The sequence below is a fragment of the Eleutherodactylus coqui genome, chromosome 4 (assembly GCF_035609145.1).
Source record: "Eleutherodactylus coqui strain aEleCoq1 chromosome 4, aEleCoq1.hap1, whole genome shotgun sequence".
NCBI classification, from domain to species: domain Eukaryota; kingdom Metazoa; phylum Chordata; class Amphibia; order Anura; family Eleutherodactylidae; genus Eleutherodactylus; species Eleutherodactylus coqui.
The window spans coordinates 120538696-120561267 of record NC_089840.1 but is presented as its reverse complement, the minus strand read 5'-3'; the positions used below and the strand labels follow the sequence as shown (position 1 = coordinate 120561267).

The window sequence follows — 22572 nt, the reverse complement described above, 5'->3', positions numbered from 1 at the left end:
ATGTCATTGCGTGGCACGCGGTGAATTACGGCCATGTGGGCCCGGCCTAAATTTAAACCTGTCCCATCAATAAACTTTGTGACAAGCAGAATATTGAAATTATGTATAAAACCGGAATAAATGGCACGGCACAAGTCTATACACATGAAATCCAAATGAAACCGCGCAGAGGGCTCACGATTTGTGCTTCCTCTTATTTTCAGCTACTTAACTTTTTTTCAGATCTGGCTTGCTGTCAGCACACAAAACACTAAATGCCTTTTGTAAATGGAGCCTAAGAGCCCCGAGGCTACAGATTTAGCGTGGCTACATTCCTGACCCTGTGGAGCTCGGAAAGGTTTAATGTTTAATCAGTTACAACTGCTGTCTCAAAGGCATAAAAAAGGTAAATAAGCCGCGTATCCATGTGTACAATGGAAGCAGCCATACACCGTACAAAGCCAACAAGATGTAGGATACGCAGTTATCTCCCTCCGGGGTATAGTGATGTCAACGGGGAACCAAATGTGCCGCATACAGAACAGACGCCTTGCCCGTTCACACGATCTACCACCGGAGTCCTTGTATGATCTTCGTCCCACCTTCCTTCCTCCTTGGATTTTCGGGAAGCAACGTCTATACTTGTCAGGGTTAAGATACAGTTGGAGGAGCAGCGCAATATTGGCTTTCTTAGAGGACGTCTGCATGACAAGTGAGCAAGTGGCGTCTAATTAAAACCATAACAAGAATCTTCCTTGGAAATGTATTTTCTGGTCTAACGTAACGAACAGACTAATTATCTTGCGTGTCCGACGACCACAAATCGGAGCCATCGTCTTTCAACACAAACACAAATAATACAGATGAACGATCCTGATAAGATGCAGCCACCCGACACTGTTAAAGACATCCAGCAAGACAACATGAGTACCGCTAGCCGCCCCCCCAGAGAGAAGAAGTTTAAGGCTCCCCTCATACAAGCCAATGCATATCTGCGCACGCATGAGCGGAGCATTTTTGCTAAACAATTTTTTTTTGTGCATACATCGGTGAATTTTTCTCTACTTTTTGCACCCATATTGCAGTTCTGCAGCAAACGGCACGTTTAAAAAAAGCCAACAACTTTTTTTTTTCTTTTTTTACACTTGCAGAAATGGATTGTGTATTTTGTGAGCGGAGCAAATAATCGCAGCATTCTCTATTTTGCTGCGGACGACCTCCACTGAAGTCCATTGGTACCCACGTCGTCGCCTAGTGCCGACATGGGAAATACAAATATTTAGAAAAGAAATCCGTACTCCGCATGACCGACGGCGAGTGTCCGCAGTCATCTGCGGTACAGAAACAGAAGGTATGCGGGGTCACCAGTCGGGGGTCGCAGCCGGAGTCTGCTGCGGGAACTTGCATGCGGAATCCGGATAGTTCGTGCGAGCTTGGCCTATCGATTCCAACAGACCCCGCTGACTCTTAATGGGATCTGTATGGCTTAGGGTTTGTTTCACGGCAGGAATGGCGCTGCAGATTACGATCTCCCTGCTGTCAAAGCCTGACAGAACAAGGCTGGTGTGAACCAAGCTCAAGACCATTGTCTTGGTTTCTTCACCAGCGTTGGCTGTGAAGTTAATGTTAAAAGCATATTTATGTATATTCTTAAAGGTGTATTCCCATTTCGGCAAATTATCCCCTATCCACAATATAGGGAATCACTTGTCGATTGTTAGGGACCCGACCACAGGGGCCGCCCCCCGATCTAGAGATCTCTCTCCAAGAGTGTCCCTAAAAAACTGAGGAGGCGCTCTCCTCAATGTAATCTGCTTTAGGTAGTGGAGTTCAAGCACTCGGCAATCTCCAGCCGTTCCATTCGCTTCAGTTGGACTGTCAGAGACCGCCAAGCTCTTGAATTCGTCAATCTCCAACAGTTCCCATAGAAATTAATGGAGCAGCGGTGCGCATGCGCAACCACTACTGTCAAAATTTAGGAGCTACTTGGAGAGATCTCTGGATCTGTGGAGATCCTACTGGTCACACCACACTGATCAGCAAGTCATCCCCTATTTTGTGAATAGGGGATAACTTGCTCAAATGGGAATACCACGTTAATGAGTAGCTCACTAAAGCTTCCCTTTTAAGCTAAAGGCAACATTTTGGAAAACTACAGTTCGCTAGTTGTCGGAATATGGCTGCTCTCACATCTGTGTTGGGGGATCCGCTTTCCGGCTTCGTTTGGATCCATCTTATGAAGGGACCAAACAGTGCAGAATGGACCCTATTGACTATAATGGTGTCTGTTCGGTTTTGGCTCAGCTGTCTGGCATTTTACCAGAATTAAAAGCGCTACACCCATTGCTATTTCTTCCGGTATTTTGTGCCTCAGACCGAAAGACCCACCGCAGAGGTGAACCCGGCCTTACATCTACTCATCCCCGAGAGTGTGGGAGAGGTCACCGCTCTATACACATATATCCGGGGATCCTAACAACACTACTGTGATATTATACGCCTATATATAGGCTTCACAGAACCCAAGGCTACAGCAACTAAAGGAAGAGATTTCGGATAACTTCACACATGGAGGATGTAATACAGAAATGTATCATACATGTATTCTATATATCTGGATGGGGTGGTTTCTACAACATGCACATGTATTTTTTTCCCTTTATATGTAATAATCACCAATTACTTCAAAAGGGTGGGTGATCTGGGGATTGTTCCGATTGCCAGATTAGAGTCAGGAAGGATTTTTTTCCCTTAAAAATGGGGGAATTGGCTTCTACCTCACTGGGATTCTTCTTACCTTCCTCTGGAACAACATTGGAGGGTAATAAGCCGAACTGGATAGACAGGTCTTTTTTCTGCCTTACATACCATGTTACAATTAGATGTCCAACAGCAGATCTGTGAAGGGGATTGTCCCAGAAAATAACTTAATTATCTAATAAGTTGGGGGTCAACCGCTGGAAACCCCACAGATCCGAAGAGTGGGGGTCCATAGTGTCTCAGAATGACTAGAGCCGTGGTCATGCATGCGCACTACCACCCCTTTTAATGGGACTACTGGAGACAGCCAACAGTCCCATTAAAATGAACTGGGTGGTAGTGTGCACTCATGACCTCTACTCCATTCAGTCGTGGACACTCGGAAGGCCTACTCTTGTGAACAGTTGGGTTCCAGTGGTCAGTCCACCAAATACTTATCCTCTATCCACCGGATAGGGAATAAGGTCATTTTGTAGGACAAACTCTTAACAGACCCTATAACTGGAACCATGTAACTGTAGTAAACTGTAAGGAGGTACCAGTAGAGGGAAAGCTTCAACTAAGGCCAGATTCACATGGCCATCTGCAAGTCGTGCCTGAGGAAATGGAGTGCAACTTGCATCGGACACGGTGTTCTTGTCATCTGTGAGAATATAGAATTGGACATGCTGCGATTTCTTCCACTGAACCATCAGTCCATGTAAAAACATTTAAATGGCCTAACAGGGTATCATGACGCCATGTGCTGTCCATGGATTATACGGGCAGCACACAGCCCAAACATACGGCCACATAAAGCTGTTCCAAATGTTTAAATCTCAATAATAATCATTGCCGTGGGGGCAGCAACTGTCAATGATTGCACTGCATTCCGTACGTCACACCCTCATCCTCTCCAGTGACAGCCGCCCTGATCTTGGCTTTGACTCAAGCTCAGAGTTTCACTACAGCAGGAACGGGGTTTGCATCACTCCTACCAGCCATCCGCACCTCCACCCACAATGCTGTGATTCATGGAGGAAGCGAGACAGAAAACACCTGGCCTGCCAGAAGTATTTGTAGGATATATAGAATAGTCTGTGCACGCCGAACATCAGTCATTAACGGGGCTGTTCCTCTCAAACAATACTTTTTTTGTTTGCAGGTCCCTCCATCCATAAGCTGCGTGGTGCCCCCAAGTCATCCGCTTGGAAGCCCAGAAGCAATGCTCAATATGTCTATAGTGATACCGAAGGAGAAGTGAAGAATTAGGCTGCACTCATGTGGTGTGGTTAAACCATCAAAAATATGGTAAAACCCACAATATGTAAAACCCACAATCCAATCGAGTCACTGAAAAAAATTGCATGTTTCAGGTGCAGTTTTAACTATATCTCAACCGTCCCATGTGAATATAGACTTTCATTGAATGGCTGTGATTGGTTTATCACCAGCTAAGCCAATCAGAGCAATCTCTTGCTGTAGGCACGGTTTTCAACCCGAGCAATAGATGCTCTGTCAGCACTGACAAGTGCATGGGAAGCCTGCAGGAGCGCCGGAGAGCAGCGTGAGGGACCCAGACGGCACCTGCTAAGGGAGCATTGATTTTTTCCCCCCAACTTTCTTGGCTGCATTTTCAGCAGCCAAAATGTTTTCAGAAACACATGACGTCTGCAAACACCTGTGTGAGGGAGGCCTAGACTTACATCCCCAGACTCAGTGGGCTACCTACTTTTAGCCCATAAGCTTAAAGGGGTTGTCTCGCAAAAGCAAGAGGGGTTACATACTTCTGTATGGCCATATTAATGCACTTTGTAATATACATCGTGCATTAAATATGAGCCATACAGAAGTTATTCACTTACCTGCTCCGTTGCTGGCGTCCCCGTCTCCATGGCTCCGTCTAATTTCGGTGTCTTCTTGCTTTTTTAGACGCGCTTGCGCAGATGGGTCTTCTCCCTTCGGCTCGGAAGCAGCATCGATTTGGTCCCGCCCCCTTTTATGCGTCATCGCGTAGCTCCGTCCCCATCACATGTGCCGATTCCAGCCAATCAGGAGGCTGGAATCGGCACATGTGACGGGGGCGGAGCTACGCGATGACGCGTACAAGGGGGTGGGGCCAAATCGCAGCTGCTTCCGAGCCGAGCCGAAGGGAGAAGACCCATCTGCGCAAGCGCGTCTAAAAAAGCAAGAAGACACCGAAATTAGACGGAGCCATGGCGACGGGGACGCTAGCAACGGAGCAGGTAAGTGAATAACTTCTGTATGGCTCATATTTAATGCACGATGTATATTACAAAGTGCATTAATATAGCCATACAGAAGTACTTAACCCCACTTGCTTTCGCGAGACAACCCCTTTAACATACAGGGCTAAAAGTAGGCAACAAAGTCACTTTAGGCACTGTCTCGTTCAATCCAGTAATTAGAAGCCAAGTAATTACTAAGGGTGCTAGCAATCACCATTTAATGTTAAACTTGCAAGTCCAGCTGCAGCCCAGAAATTAGCTCTAAATTGCAAATGTTAGCAGCACTTTTGTAATGTCGTCCTAATGCTGTGGGTTCAACCCCTATATTATACTCAACTGATTCCTGAAAATAGACGTTCAAGGACAATGGTGCAAATATTCTCCTAAGTGACCTAGATGTAGCTTATGGTTAGTGATCATAATCATCCCTCCTTAAGGTGAGCACCTAGAAGGCGAGTGTGGAGACGTACAAGGCAATGCCTGCTCCTCTGGGTAATATATGCAAATATGGAAGATCGAACACTATCTCTGCATTCCTAGTCAGGCCCTTTATACTGGTCTTTATAAGAATGACTAGAAATTGACATGGGCCGGGAGGGGTATCATCACTCCTTAAGAATAGCACCTAGTAGGTGAGTGAGGAGACTTATAATGCTATGCAGAATCCTACTGCACACTGATGAGGGGCAAAAACCCAGAAACAGCTGTCTGTGTATGGATTCTGGCATGCTTATCAATTCCCAATCTGTGTTACAAAGTCCTGTAATAAATGGTCGGACATTGATCTTGCAGGACTTCTGCCATCCAATAGGTGGCGCTAAAGACGTATTGTTCCATCCCCCTCATTTTAATCATAATGCCATTCACTAACACAACATAGATTATAGTCATAAGTAAGTTCAAAACTGATCTTCATATTACAGTTAGGCTACTGTAATATAGACCTAAGGCTGCATGCACACGGGCGGGTCGGATTCTGCATGTGGAATCCAGCCCTAGCAGCAGCGGCATCCGCACGTACCTGCCTTCTTTTTCTCTTCTCTGTACTGCGGATGATGTGTGGGGCCAGCCGTCGGACGTGCGCCGTACAGATTTAAATTTTTTTTTTTTAAACTCCATTGACTTCAATGGTAGCCGTTTGCGCAGAATCCACGCAAAAATGGAGCATGCTGCAATTTTTCATCCGCGAGCGAAAACTGAAAGATTAACTTTTCCATAGCATGCTATGGGTGGTATTTGCTGCGGAATCCAGCATAAATGTACTACGACATTCGGTAGTGTAGAGGTAATATCCACTGCTGGCAGCACTGGCCTACCTGAGGCTTCAGAGTGACATGTAAGGGATTGCAGTGAAGCCCAGACAAGTTGTATTTTTACTTCTGCTGATAAACGTGAACAGAGTGCCTTGGCACGCATCACTCCCATGACCTATCCTCTTAGGATTGTAGAGTATGTGCAACCAAATAGTGCCGATGATACCTAAGAATGTAGAAGATGGGCTGAGGAGAGCTTGGAAGGTAGCGAGTGCGTCATGCCGCCTCTAGACTGCGCCCAACACCTTGGCAACTCTACACTTACAGTAGAAATGCCTTTTAGTCCAACTCACATCCAGGAAACTATTAAAGGGGACCTGTCTGTAGCTGGAACATGTTGTCCAGTCGGCAGGCATGATGTTATAGAGCAGGAAGAGCCGAGCAGATTAATATATAGTTCTTTGGGGAAAGATTCAGCATATCAGTGATTGACAGCTAGCCCTGTATAAACAGTCATACACAACTGTCAGTCACCGATAGCTCCGCCCACTGGACTCTTCAGCTCAGAATAAGCTGAGATATAAATGTATAAAATTATACTGAATCTTTCACCATACAACTGTATAACTTATATTTTATACATTTATATCTCTGTACATTCTGAGCTGAAGAGTCCAGTGGGCGGAGCTATCAGTGACACAGTTATGTGTGTATGAGTGTACATGTAAAAGGTAGCTGTCAATTACCGATAGCTCCACCCACTGGACTATTCAGCTCTGAGTAAACCGAGATATGAATGAATAAACACGTTATACTGAATCTATGCCCATTGCCATTCTTTTTTAATATTTCCTGAAGGAATGCGCCCACCCAGTAGTTGGTGCTGTAGAGGTATTGTTCCATCTTCCCTATGTGCAGGTCTGAAGGGGAGATAGCACACAGACCTGTCACATCCTAGCACCAATGTAGAGATCATGAAACTGTCACATTCTTTAGCAGTGGACTGATTAAGTATTTACCTCTCTGCTCATCTTGTCTGGTATTGTTTTAAATACAGTCTTCAGTTTCTGTGGCCTCTTATGTGTGAACGTTTGTATTTATACATGCCCCATCCAGATCATTTTCATTATGCTCGAGGAAGGGTCCATAGAAGATCCAAAAGCTTGCAACAACATCATGTATTTTTGTTAGTCATTAAAAGGTATCTCATCTACAAGATTGCTTGGTTTCTCTTGCTGAGAACCATCACAATCTTAACACGTATGCCCACTGTGTTCCAGTTCAAGGGTATTTTCAAGATATTTGTTAGCAGTCAGTGAATCGCTCACCCGTTTTACATTCAGAGGCAGCATGCCAGCACATAAGTGGTCCTCTTCAGCACTATGAAGTGGATGCCAATTATGTCCAATGCAGGCAATTCACTGGGGAATCAACTGCCTGGACTTCAGACTGAGGCCGGCTTCATACGGGCGTACTTGCGCACGCAAAAATTTGCACATGTAACATGCAGAGAATAGACCCAATTGATTTCAATGGGTTAGTTCACGTTAATGTATTTTGTATGCGTGTTTCGGTCACGCAAAAAACCCCCCAAAAAACATGTTCTATTTTTTCTGCATATTTGTGCACTAAAAGTCCAAATAGGAGTTAATGAGGGTGCGCAAATGCCTGATTACCAATTTCAAATCGATGCGTCTTTGTATGCTGCGTGCAAATGAACATGGCTTGCGGGCGCAAAAAGTACAGTGACATTACGCGCACAAAAAAAAAAAAAAGAAGCATAGTTCGTTTCATAAAAACACAGTCCTTCAGCATGCGCAAATACGTAAGCGCCCATGTGAAGCCAGCCCTAGTGTGCATTCACATGGGTCAGCACAATAGCCAGGAGTTTCTTAGATGAAGCTGGCCTGATACATCGTAGCAAACTAACAGAGCGATTTGTGCTATTGCTGCAATGTACTTGGGCTCCGGTCACATCTCTGTTCGAGGTATTAATTTATTTGGCGCAGATTTAGCGACAAAAAGAATTGCGCCAAACACACCACTATTTTTATTCCCATCAAAACAATAGACGGCACGATTTACCACAACTAACCTGTTAGAAGTCAATGAGTTTTATCAGGTAGCGGCGATATCAGTCATGGAACTGCATCATGGTTTCTGTTCTACGAGGATGTGAATGGAGGCGGAGCTTGTAGGGTGGTGGACTTACTGGCCCAGGTCTGTGGTCTACAGTACGATATATCATATGCCCTTTCTAATAAACCTGGGAATGATGCAGAAGCTCTCGACTCCTGAAATGCCCTATTCATTCTCCGTACACATAGTGGAAACTTCAGCCCTGTGACTCCGGGTCAGCGAGGAATGGAAGGAACAAACAGGCAGCACGCCATTCATGACTAAATATAGCACTGTGCCATATGGATTCAATCAGATGGCCAGAATTGCCTGGAAATTCACTGGGGAAACAGTCCTATATATGGTCAATGATTTGTAATACACCAAATAGCAAATAAGTATCAACTTAGAAATCCTGAGACTCCCCCAACTCCCCATTCCTGCATAGTCTCCAGAGAGGAGTCCATATGCTAACTTTCTGGGGTCATGGCGCGGGAATGGGCAAGTGTAAAGACTACGTCCCTGGACTCCTGGGAACTTGCCTATCAGCACCATAACTTTATAGTGCTCATAGGTGATGGCAGGTTCCCTTTAAATGAGATTCACAGACCAAAATACGCAAATACTCGCGTCAACGCGCCGTAAGTAATTCCCTTCTGCAAAATATCCCCCAATTTCCATTAGAGTAACTGGAACTTCTCCAACATCCGATATATTGGTGAATGCGGCATCAGATTCCGTATTCTTTAGGAACCAGTTTTGTCACTCTTGGAGCCAACTTGAGTTGTTTGTGGCTAAGAAAAGAAAACTGCCAAAGACGTCAACAGAAAACAAGCGGGCTCTTCGGAGATCTCATCTGTGTGATAAGTACTAGATTACACTGCTTCTCCATGTTTTTCTACTGGAGTCTCACATGCCAAGCCGTAGTGAAGCTTCAAGCCTAAAGACCCCCATAGAAGAAACAGAAATCGCCCGCCCCTGTTGACGGATGATGTTAAGAAAAGAAGGATCGGGCAGGCTGAATTTCAACACCAGGTCCATTGGTTTCCCAGGAGATACGCCGATACGGCTTTCTCCACCAACCCCATGGAAAGCATATGAACACCTGGCCGAAGCGAGCATTGTACGGGGCAGGAGTAGCTGCTGGCCAAGAACGTCTGGCTGATACCTACTGAAGCTATATGGACAGTTTTACCATTGGTTGTAGTTCAGGACAAAATTTTAAAAAAATTACATCAATTTAGCTTAAAATTATCATCTCCTGAACCCAACATTAACCAGATAATGACTAAAGCACTGGACATGTACGGCGATTTTTTTATTTATTTTTTTTATACAATTTTTAATAGTGGAGGAACCGCAATTACAAAACGTGTAACAAAAACGCCTGTGGATGGTAATAGTTTTAGACCTTAAGAGCGCACATTGTAGGGCGGGTAAGAATATTCCGTACGGTTAGTTTAAACAGATCAGACGCAATTGCACTACGATGAATTGAGGCGGTTGGACCCGATGACCCTGGACGTCCCTTCCAACTCTACCATTCTATGAATGATTTTATCGCTCAGAGCTTGATTTTAAATAAAGGAGGTTCAAAGTGAATTATTACGCACGTTATCTGGTTGATGTGGCCTTCCCGAAAGCTGCGAATCCCTCACCAACAATGAGCTTGTTTATTATAACCACAATTTCATTGCTACTTATAATCCCAGCACCAACACGGTACTAGAAAAGCATTGGCCTGTTCCGTTACGTGACCCGCATCTCTCCAACAAGATTCCGCCTAAACCACGGATCACCTTTAGCCCCCCTGCACACGGGCGGAAATTCCGTGGTGAGATTTCAAGCAGAAATTTAGCCCGTGCCGGCCTGCATAGGATTTAGATAACGCATTCCTAGGCAGACGGTCGTCATTTGTCCGCGGGAAAACACACAGGGGAAAACAAACCGCGGCATGTTTTATATCTGTTTGGGTCTCGCAGAAATGTCAGTGGTGACGGGCCAGCTCCTCTCTGCGCATACACCGGCTGGACAGCAGCCGGAACACAGCGCAGAGAGAAGTCGGGAGTGGGTGAGCCGCAGGGCTGTGCAGGGGCACGGGTCCGCATCCCGTTGCGAGGATTCTCGCAGCGGGATCCAACCCGGCCATCTGCAGGCGACTTTAGAAGGGCGGACATTAAAAAAGTCCTCAGCCCCAGCAAATTAAAATCTGTCAAATCCCACTTAACACGGAACCATCAACTTTTTCCCAAACTGGTTGGTTGCTTCCGGTGTGGAAGGAAGAATTGTAAATGCTGCAGCAGTATTTGCCCAATAGATTTGTGTGTGAGCAGTGACCAAAGGTTCGTTTAGACCTGCCGATTTCTCGTTTGAACGAGCCAACAATGTCCGAGTTCGCTCAAGCTGCCTATGTATACAGACAATGGTTGGCTCGATCAAACAAGACCTCGTTCAGTAGTTTACATTTACTGTATAAGTGATGAGAACAACTGAACCATCGCCGTTTTACCCGAACGATTACGGAACAAGCCAACAATGATTCTTATGTCGGCAGAAAATGAATGATGAGCGAAAAGTGAAGGATTTATTGTTTGTGGTTCGATCGTTAGCTGTGTTTACATTAAAGATTAGCATTCATCTTCACTAGTTTGATTGTTTTTTTTCCTACGATACTCATTCCACGTGAGGCTGCTTTCACACGGCTGAGATGCACAAATATGAACCACATTCTTTTGAACAGGGTCATATACATGAGCCACATGTCTTATCTTGGGGTGTTCCATCAGAATGCCTCGCCCATTGTTTTCAATAGGGCTGCAAAATACATCGCACGACGTGCAAGGTGCACGCGAGTCTGATACGAGGATTCCCATTGAAAACAATGGGAAACACCTGCCGATCCTTTCAGCCGCGCCGGAGGATTGCAACTATACTGAAGTAATGGAAGGTGTTTGTGATACAAACGCCTCGTATCTGCGGGTACATCGCACGGTCCCGAGCATGATATTGGGCTGAGTTTCATGGCTGGATATTGCGCTCGCTCGTGTGAAATTAGCGTTAAAGGGTCTTAAGGAAACATTCCTAATCAGGTCTTTTTGTTACGTACCAATTAGAATGTCTCTGCGACCTCCAATATCCCAGATGCTCTATTCAAATATCATGATGCCAAATAAATGAACATAAATCCAACACCGCTACCACGCTGCTTCATTACCTCCCCCTCTAGCGATCTCCATCCTCCACCAGCTCTCTTACATCCCACCTCCTTCTTACGCCCTCTACTCTTTTTGCCATCCTCCATCTTGCTCACCACTTCCACCTGCCCGTCGCTGACAGCCGTCTTCCCCACTTGCCCAGTTGCCATCATCTCCACCCAATCTTGTTCTCCACCTCCTTTTGTGCGCATCACTCACATTCATCTCCACTCTTTCTTCAGACATCCCAGTATTTTTTCCCGGAAGTTCGGCCCTCAGTTCATCAGGTCCCTGTCTGGCAAGTTCATTTTTATTCTATTGTTCTAATTCTATAATATTTCATACTTTTTATTTATTCTTTATATTTTTTTCGTCTGCCCCATTCTACTGTTGATCCCACTACTCCAATCACACAGCCCGTCCTACTCACTATAACATTATGAAGTATATACCTGCTCCGGTGATGATACTTCAGAATTTTCCATTGAGTTACACAAGTCTAATAATATGAGTCTCTGAGATATACCTCTTTTTCCCCATCTGTTTGGGGCGTTCCAATGAAACATTGTTGGATACACAATTGGACTTTGTAATGTACTAGAAGCCTTCACCCATTCCTTCCGCTGATGTGCGCTCCACCAGTATAATCGGATCACTTTTATAGGGATCATTTGGGAATATTTTGTGTTTTATGCACCTTTTACGTTGTCGTTTTGTTTGTGGAGTTCCGTTCCAGCACTCGCTTTATTTTATTGTGGTTTTATTTGCATCTACACATCACTGGCAGTTTAACCAGTTTTATCTGATTTTATACTGTGATTTGGCTTCTGTATAATTCTGTGTATTCTTTGTACTGCACTTTTATGTCTTGTGTGCCTTTCTTCAATATACTTTTTATTGTCATCATTTATTACCTTCCAATGGTGTTTAGATTTGATTCTGCAGCCGTAACTTTACTTACATTCCTGTTTTGGTACGTCTCTCTAATGTGTTCTAGAATTTATTTATTTTTTCCCACCTTTTCTAAACCTTTGTTCTTCTGCTCCAACCTTATTCTTCACCTATCATTGGCTATGTTTAGTATGCAGTTCATCTGAACTGATGAAGGGGTCTCGCCCCAAAACGTGTATTTTAATGCTGGTTGTCTAGGCCACCAAATAAAAGGAGAAGTTGAACCTAATCAGGCCGCTTTCACACGGCCGAGACAGTTGCACGAGATGTACGTGATGCGAGAATATGAACCCCATTCTTTTCAATCGCGGCATGTCCCATCTTAGGGTGTTCCTTCGTAACGTCTCACCCAGTGTTTTCAATGAGGCCAGGAAAAACATTGCATGGCGTGCGAGATACGCACAAGTGCGATGTGAGGTATCCCATGGAAAAGAATGGGAAACATTTGCTGAAACCCGCCCCTGAGGATCCCTACTTCCCTGAAGTGATGCGAGGCGTTTTTGATATAAACGCCTCACATCCGTGGGGAAATCACATGTTCACAAGCGAGATGTCGGGCCAAGTTTCACATCCCAATTTTGCGCTCTCCCGTGTGAAATTAGTCTCATTCTAATCCTCCGATTGCTTCTGAGCGCTCTCCTCAGCCAACAGTTTTTTGTCTCTCTATGACATCCGGATAGCAACCACATGATCTTATCACTGTGGGACCATTCGGGACAGTGTCCTCTTAAAGAACCCCTCATATTTCATGCGATTCTTCGGACATGGACCATTGTGTGAAAAGCTGGCCATGTGAATAGCATCATAGTGTAATATGGGGTTGGTGCTATCCGTGGATTGGTCTAAAATACAGCTGTGTGAATGAGCCCTTAGTGATAAAGCCCCGTGCCAGGCACAAATAGGTCAAAAACTGGAGAGTGCGCCAATCAAAAGTAAATCATGCCAAAGATGAAATGTAAGTAGTACTCAGCTGGTGCGATGGTGGCACCCTAAGCAAGCAGCCACCCTCACACCTAAAAGCCAGGACAATGTAGCAGATATAAATGTCGATACACAGCGATCGGCCCACGTCCTACCCTACCTGGGCATCACTCAGGGGGGCACTGGAATCAGCCCCTCAGAGTCCAAGGTCCTCGATGTGAAAATATATATACACCAACGCTCAGCGGTGCCACAAAAGGGGACAGTAATTGTTTCTATCTTCTAAGATCACAACCCTGTTTCAATATCCTTTGGATAGGCCAAACAATCGCAAGGGGTCCTTCAAAAGTGGCGCCAAACAATCGCAACGGGTCCGTCAAGAGTGGTTATATTGACGAATAAATAATTGATGGATAAAGACAAAAAAAGGAAGCATTTTATTGCGCCACCTTGAAAACGCGTGGCACCGTTCCCTTTATAAAGCCGCTTTTGAATGACCCGCTGCGGTTGTTTGGCCTATCCGGGGGGTGCTGAAGCTGGACTGCGGACTTGGAAGGGGGGCAGAAAGGAGAAGCACGTTCCATTTTACGTGATGACTTGTGCCACCACCGAGCGCTGGGGCACACTTTATTTCTGCTGGGCAAGAAGTTTGTGTGTAAGTTTTGACTAGTGATCGCTCAGATGAATGATGGCGGCGCAGCACATGGACATCCACGGTAAACTACGAGACTTCGTGATATTTCATTTCCAAAAGGAAAAACACAGGGTCATGTGAATGAAGACTAAGTCCGCCCTACGGCCCGAGCTGGGGGCAGAGGAGACAAAACTGGAAAATATTATTCTAAAGTATTAATAGCGCAACTTTATTCTAATTTACCGGCCTGTCTGGAAAATGTTAGGTGCGAGCGAACAGCGAGGAGCCGGCCACCGCTGGACACACAGGCACACTTGTAGGAGCCGGCGGCCATGTTTTCTCAGGATGGCGTGGGAGAACATTTACTACTGTATGGAAACACTGTCAGTTACGTATGTGTTCTCACAGCCCCAAAGGCTACTCTAGTATTTCTCCAGTACAAAGTTTAACCCTTCAACTACAGTAACAGAAGAAATTCCAGACTACCACACCAATCCGCAGACTGCGAGCTGCACGAGTCAGCTCATCATGGAGGACGGCACATTAACATATATAAACTTGTCATTAGTTTTATTAACATATAATATTCTGTCAAAACTAATACTAATCTATTCAACCCTATTCCATTATTCAACCCTTTAAGGGATGGCCATTTTTTTCTTTTTACCCTTTCTTCATGTCCCCCGCCTCCTACATATATTGAGTTTACAGGTTGTCACTATTGGGTCTTCTATAAGTCACATGGGTAAACAACCTTGTAACTGCTGCAGACAAATTTTAAGTGGCTGTCCAGTTGTAAACTATTGATGGCTTATCTGCAGGATGGGTCAACCATAGTATATTGGACAGGGGTCCGCTGTCCAGGACCCCGACTGATCAGTTGTCTGCCACAGGGCTGCAAGACTAACCTCCAACTTCTTCACATAAAAAACATGAGTCCTAAGCAATATTATTTTAATATACCGTGTTTTCCCCCAAATAAGACCCTGTCTTATATTAATTTTTGCCCCAAAAGAGGCACTGTGTCTTATTTCCGGGGGGTGGGGCACCTATAATCACCTGGTCTGCGGCGTCCCAATGGTCTCCGGCGGCACTGCAGCAAGCTGCAGGGTTCTCCGTGCTGACATCTCAGCTTCTTTCCTGCTGACGGGGCTTTGAATACCCGGCCTCCAGCAAAGCGAGCACTGTGATTGGATCGAGCGCCAGCCAATCACAGCCCGCACTCAATGAGCCTGTCACAGCCATTCAGTGAATGGCAGTGAATGATCGAGCGCTGGCTGTGATTGGCTTGTGCTCGATCCAATCACATTGCTCGCTGTGCTGAAGGCGAGGTATTTAAAGTCCCATCACCAGAAAGAAGCTGAGATGTCAGCGTAGAGGACACTGCAGCTTGCCGCAGCGCAGCCGGGGAGACCTTCACAAGGCATCAGGATGCCGCGGACGAGGTGAGTATCGATTTTTTTTTTAATGCAGGCTAACTAGGGCTTGTTTTAGGGGAGGGCTTATATTTTAAGCCTCCCCCGAAAACCGGGGTAGGGCTTATTATCGGGGAAACACGGTAGTAAATCTAATATCAGCCTTTTCATCACCATTATGATCAAACAAAGTCCAGCTACACATCCTAGTTATCAGTGTTTTTAATAGGGGGCTCAGATAAATGGAACATGTCAAAATTCTCCTAAATTCCTATGAAAGGTAATTTGGTATCATTAAATTCAATGCAGAATTTGCTGCATGTTTATATTTATTTTTTGTTTAATACATTTCTTCCGACTCCCCCAAAATGGGGCACTTACGCACCAAAATGATTTCTGTAGGAAGCAGACAGCTCCGTTCCTAACGCAGTGGCCAGGTTTGGTATTACAAGTAAAGTTCCCATTCACTTCAGTAGTAACTTTGACTGCAATACTACGCTGGTCCACTACAGTGGGAATGGAGCTCTCTGCTTCCTGTAGAAATCAGTTAATTGCACACCAGCCTGGTAAACAGCTGAACAGTCGGGATCCTGAATGGCAGACCTTTACCAATCTACTATTGATACCAATGGTTTACAACTGAACAAGCTCTGGGGGGCAGAGGGGATGTTTCAGCCGAGAGGCTGTTTTTTCTTAAAGCACATATTGCTTCCCCCCTATTCCCAGCAATGCATTTAAATATTGGAAAACCAGCAATTCTGCCTTTTATTTCTTAATGGTGTTAACTATTTTTTTTATCTATTAACTTCCTTTATCTGGAAGTCGGTATAATTAAGTCAGCACACGAGGCAATTATTTCCATAGGAATCAATGTAAATCCAATTAATTCGTTCTAGACATTCCAAAAAACACACCAAATTTTTCGTGCAGCGTTTAGCGCTGCTTTTAGCGCTAAACGTTGTACAACGCTCCCATTCATTTCAATGGGGCTGCTCACACAAGTGTTTTTGGCCCTGCGTCGCCCATTGAATTTAACTGGCAGCATTTTCAGCAACAGTGCCCCAAGTGGTCTCTCTGCCAGCGACCATACTAATAGGAGTATAAACAGGGGCAGGTACAAACACCACTATATGAAGTGCAAGATGCAGATGAAGAGCACATAGATGAGGCACACAGCGGGCGAGCATTTTCGGTGCAGGCTTGTGTGTCCGATTGAGAGGGGGGAGATCTGCACCACTCAGGTGGCTATAGATGATGTGAGGCATGAAGTCTGTTCTACCCGGTGGCCCGCAGAAAAGTAAGTCAGCACCGCACTCTTATGAAAGTTGTCTAAAAGACAAAGTTTGCTGCCCACCGGAACCAATCACAGCACAGTTCTCAATTTACCTCAGCAGTATAAGAAATGAAAGCTGGGCTGTGATTGGTTGCTATTGGCAACACAATTTATTTTAGACAACTTTCCATAGGGCATATTCATCCCTGCATTCCGAGAATGGAAATCATAGGAACCAGGACTGTAGCACTGGGCAGTGACTGCTGCAAAAAGTGGTACAGGGCCCTGGAAATATCAGGCCAGTGGTACCGGGGCCCCGGAAATATCAGGCTCTGCTGGGGGGCCAGATTCACAAGTTACACACCATATGAACCAACAGCGGTCAACTAAGAGCGGTATATATCCAACTGCACAAATACAATATTTGATCACACTATAGGAGTCATGCCACCAGGGCCCACAGTATATAGATGTATACCCAGCACGTATATACACATGTACCAGTCCCTACATAGGGGACATCCAGCTGCAGTATATAGATGTATACCCAGCACATATATACACCAGAACCTACATAGGGGACATTCAGCACCAGTATATAGATGTATACCCAGCACATATATACACTAGTCCCTACATAGGAAACATCCAGCACCAGGATATAGATGTATACCCAACACATATATACACCAGTCCCTACATAGGGGACATCCAGCACCAGTATATAGATGTATACCCAGCACATATACATGTACCAGTCCCTACATAGGGGACGTCCAGCACCAGTATATAGATGTATACCCAGCACATATATACCAGTCCCTACATAGAAGACATCCAGCACCAGTAAATACATATATACCCAGGACATATATACCAGTCCCTACATAGGAGACATCCAGCATTAGTATATAGATGTATACCCAGCACATATAAACACACCAGTCCCTACAAAGCAGACATTCAGCACCAGTATATAGATGTATACCCAGCACATATATACACTATGACATACATAGGAAACTTCCACAACTAGTATATAGATGTATACCTAGAGCATATATACACTAGTACCTACATAGGAGACATCCAAGCAGCAATAAATAGATGTATACCCAGCAAATATATACACTAGTCCCTACATAGGAGACATCCAGCACCAGTATATAGATGTATACCCAGCACATATATACACTAGACCCTACATAGGAGACATCCAGCACCAGTATATAGATGTATACCCAGTATGTATACACCAGTCCTACATAGCAGACATCCAGCATATAGATGTATGACCAGCACATGTATATATGTACCAGGTCTACATAGGAGACATCCAGCACCAGTATATAGATGTATACCCAGCACATATATACACTAGTCCCTACATAGGGGACATCCAGCACCAGTATATAGATGTATACCCAGCACATATATACACTAGTCCCTACATAGGAGACATGCAGCACCAGTATATAGATGTATACCCAGCACGTATATACACTAGTCCCTACATAGGAGACATCCAGCACCAGTATATAGATGTATACCCAGCACATATATACACCAGAACCTACATAGGGGACATTCAGCACCAGTATATAGATGTATACCCAGCACATATATACACTAGTCCCTACATAGGAAACATCCAGCACCAGTATATAGATGTATACCCAGCACATATATACACCAGAACCTACATAGGGGACATTCAGCACCAGTATATAGATGTATACCCAGCACATATATACACTAGTCCCTACATAGGAAACATCCAGCACCAGGATATAGATGTATACCCAGCACATATATACACCAGTCCCTACATAGGGGACATCCAGCACCAGTATATAGATGTATACCCAGCACATATATACACTAGTCCCTACATAGGGGACATCCAGCACCAGTATATAGACGTATACCCAGCACATATATACACTAGTCCCTACATAGGGGACATCCAGCACCAGTATATAGACGTATACCCAGCACATATATACACTAGTCCCTACATAGGGGACATCCAGCACCAGTATATAGATGTATACCCAGCACATATATACACTAGTCCCTACATAGGGGACATCCAGCACCAGTATATAGATGTATACCCATCACATATATACACTAGTCCCTACATAGGAGACATGCAGCACCAGCATATAGATGTATACCCAGCACATATATACCAGTCCCTACATAGGAGACATCCAGCACCAGTATATAGATGTATACCCAGCACATATATACACTAGTCCCTACATAGGGGACATCCAGCACCAGTATATAGATGTATACCCAGCACATATATACACTAGTCCCTACATAGGGGACATCCAGCACCAGTATATAGATGTATACCCATCACATATATACACTAGTCCCTACATAGGAGACATGCAGCACCAGCATATAGATGTATACCCAGCACATATATACCAGTCCCTACATAGGAGACATCCAGCACCAGTATATAGATGTATACCCAGCACATATATACACCAGAACCTACATAGGGGACATCCAGCACCAGTATATAGATGTATACCCAGCACATATATACCAGTCCCTACATAGGAGACAATGTATATATAATGTATACACCAGTCCTACATAGCAGACATCCAGCACCAGTATATAGATGTATACCCAGCACATATATATATCAGTCCCTACATAGGAGACATCCAGCACCAGTATATAGATGTATACCCAGCACATATATACACCAGAACCTACATAGGGGACATTCAGCACCAGTATATAGATGTATACCCAGCACATATATACACTAGTCCCTACATAGGGGACATCCAGCACCAGTATATAGACGTATACCCAGCACATATATACACTAGTCCCTACATAGGGGACATCCAGCACCAGTATATAGATGTATACCCAGCACATATATACACTAGTCCCTACATAGGAGACATCCAGCACCAGTATATAGATGTATACCCAGCACATATATACACTAGTCCCTACATAGGGGACATCCAGCACCAGTATATAGATGTATACCCAGCACATATATACACTAGTCCCTACATAGGAGACATTCAGCACCAGTATATAGATGTATACCCATCACATATATACACTAGTCCCTACATAGGGGACATCCAGCACCAGTATATAGATGTATACCCAGCACATATATACACTAGTCCCTTCATAGGGGACATCCAGCACCAGTATATAGATGTATACCCATCACATATATACACTAGTCCCTACATAGGAGACATGCAGCACCAGCATATAGATGTATACCCAGCACATATATACCAGTCCCTACATAGGAGACATGCAGCACCAGCATATAGATGTATACCCAGCACATATATACCAGTCCCTACATAGGAGACATCCAGCACCAGTATATAGATGTATACCCAGCACATATATACCAGTCCTACATAGCAGACATCCAGCACCAGTATATAGATGTATACCCATCACATATATACACTAGTCCCTACATAGGAGACATCCAGCACCAGTATATAGATGTATACCCATCACATATATACACTAGTCCCTACATAGGAGACATCCAGCACCAGTATATAGATGTATACCCATCACATATATACACTAGTCCCTACATAGCAGACATCCAGCACCAGTATATAGATGTATACCCAGCACATATATATATATCAGTCCCTACATAGGAGACATGCAGCACCAGTATATAGATGTATACCCAGCACATATATACCAGTCCCTACATAGAAGACATCCAGCACCAGTATATAGATGTATACCCAGCACATATATACACTCGTCCCTTTATAGAAGACATCCAGCACCAGTATATAGATGTATACCCAGCACATATATACACTCATCCCTTTATAGGAGACATCCAGCACCGGTATATAGATGTATACCCAGTATGTATATATAATGTATACACCAGTCCCTACATAGGAGACATGCAGCACCAGTATATAGATGTATACCCATCACATATATACACTAGTCCCTACATAGGGGACATCCAGCACCAGTATATAGATGTATACCCAGCACATATATACACTAGTCCCTACATAGGGGACATCCAGCACCAGTATATAGATGTATACCCAGCACATATATACACTCATCCCTTGATAGGACACATCCAGCACCAGTATATAGATGTATACCCAGCACATATATACACTAGTCCCTACATAGGGGACATCCAGCACCAGTATATAGATGTATACCCAGCACATATATACACTCATCCCTTGATAGGACACATCCAGCACCAGTGTGTGTGTATATTTATATATATATATATATATATATATATATATATATATATATATATATATATATATATATATATATACACACATACCAGTCCCTGAGAAGACATTCAGCATCAGTGGTAGTAAGTACATACAGCTCACAACCAGTCCCTGAGAGGCAGCCCGCCTCCCCCTGGCACACATGCCCCCATCCTCCCACAGTAGGTACCAGTATAGATGCCCCTGCCCACTGTGCCCCGGGCATCCTGCCCCCGTGTGGCCTGAGCGCAGCCGCCGGCGAGGTCGCTAATCCCCCCAGGCCCCCACAATAGCGGGGCCCCGGAGCAGCACTCACACTTCTCCTCCTTTGTTGTAGCGCAGGACGGCCGCAGTCACTCGCAGTCCGGAGGTCTCCTCCCTACAGTCAGGGCTGAGCTCCGGCCGCGCTCCATGTAAACAGCTCCGCCATTGGCTCCTGTCAGCCGCCACTAGTGATTGGGCCGGGAGGGAGACTGGGAGAGGCCACCTCCATCCCCGTGTGTCCTCTGTCATCCCGGCCGCCACACCGGGGACATCACTGCAACTTCTCCCCTGCAGGTGGAGGGCCGCGGAGGATATATATATATATACATATATGTGTGTGTGTGTGTGTGTATATATATATATATATATATATATATATATATATATATATATACACATACCATACACACACACACACATATATATACACACACACATATATATACACACACACACACACACATACATGCCTTATATACATACACTCCTTTTCAAAAACACCCCCGCCCCCAGAAGAAGTTGTTCTGCTGCAAACCTCGTCCTGCAGTTCCGTCTCAGGCGAATATGCCAATGATGAGAGTAGTGGTGATCAGATGAACGGTCTTGTCCCCGGAGACCCTATAAGTGGTGCCCCCGTTGTCCTATAAGGCCGCTGCACACGGGTGTATTTGCATTGCGGGATCCATTGTGGGCGTCCGCCTTCAGATTCCTCAGCAGATAGCGCCCATAGACATGCTACAGAATATCGCGTTTCCATGTCCACGAGCGGAAATACATTGCGATTTTCTGCTTGCAGAGGGACAATCGCAGCATGTTCTGTTTCAGCGCGGATTCCGTGTGGACGGCTTCCATCCGCTTGTGATTCACCGCACCTTCACAGGTAGCAGATTTGGCTGCGTTTATAGGACAAGTCATGTGGAGGGGATTTCTAATTTCCGCTTTACATGGTGCAGAAAATTTCAACAACGAATCTGCTATGTTTTTGAAGAATTCTGCGGATTCAAAATCCACAGCGAGTCTACGCTACGGGTTTCTGTTGCAGAATGCAATCCTTGAAGTACAAGGGTTAAATTCCGCAGCAATTCCGCTAAAAGGGATACAGCCAAATCCACGCCATTCAGGTGCAGATCAGGTCTCTGCAGTTTTCCTGCACGTTTTCTACTGTGGAAAGCCCGCAGCGGATGCGGCCCATGTGAAGGTACCTTTAAGGTTGGGGAACACAGAGACCTTGGCTACGGCTCGGGGCTACATGGCCAAAGATCACAATGTAGGCCTGAGACATCT

General features: G+C 44.9%; 1 protein-coding gene across 1 annotated transcript in view; it reads right to left on the bottom strand.

Annotated features, from left to right (window-relative positions):
• CTTNBP2NL (CTTNBP2 N-terminal like) overlaps positions 1 to 21421 on the bottom strand; it is a 70460-nt gene extending 49039 nt beyond the window's left edge. The window contains exon 1 of the mRNA XM_066600040.1: positions 21341 to 21421. The gene's annotated coding sequence lies outside the window, so the exon portion shown is untranslated. The remainder of the gene's footprint in view (positions 1 to 21340) is intronic.
• Between the last annotated feature and the right edge of the window lie 1151 nt (positions 21422 to 22572).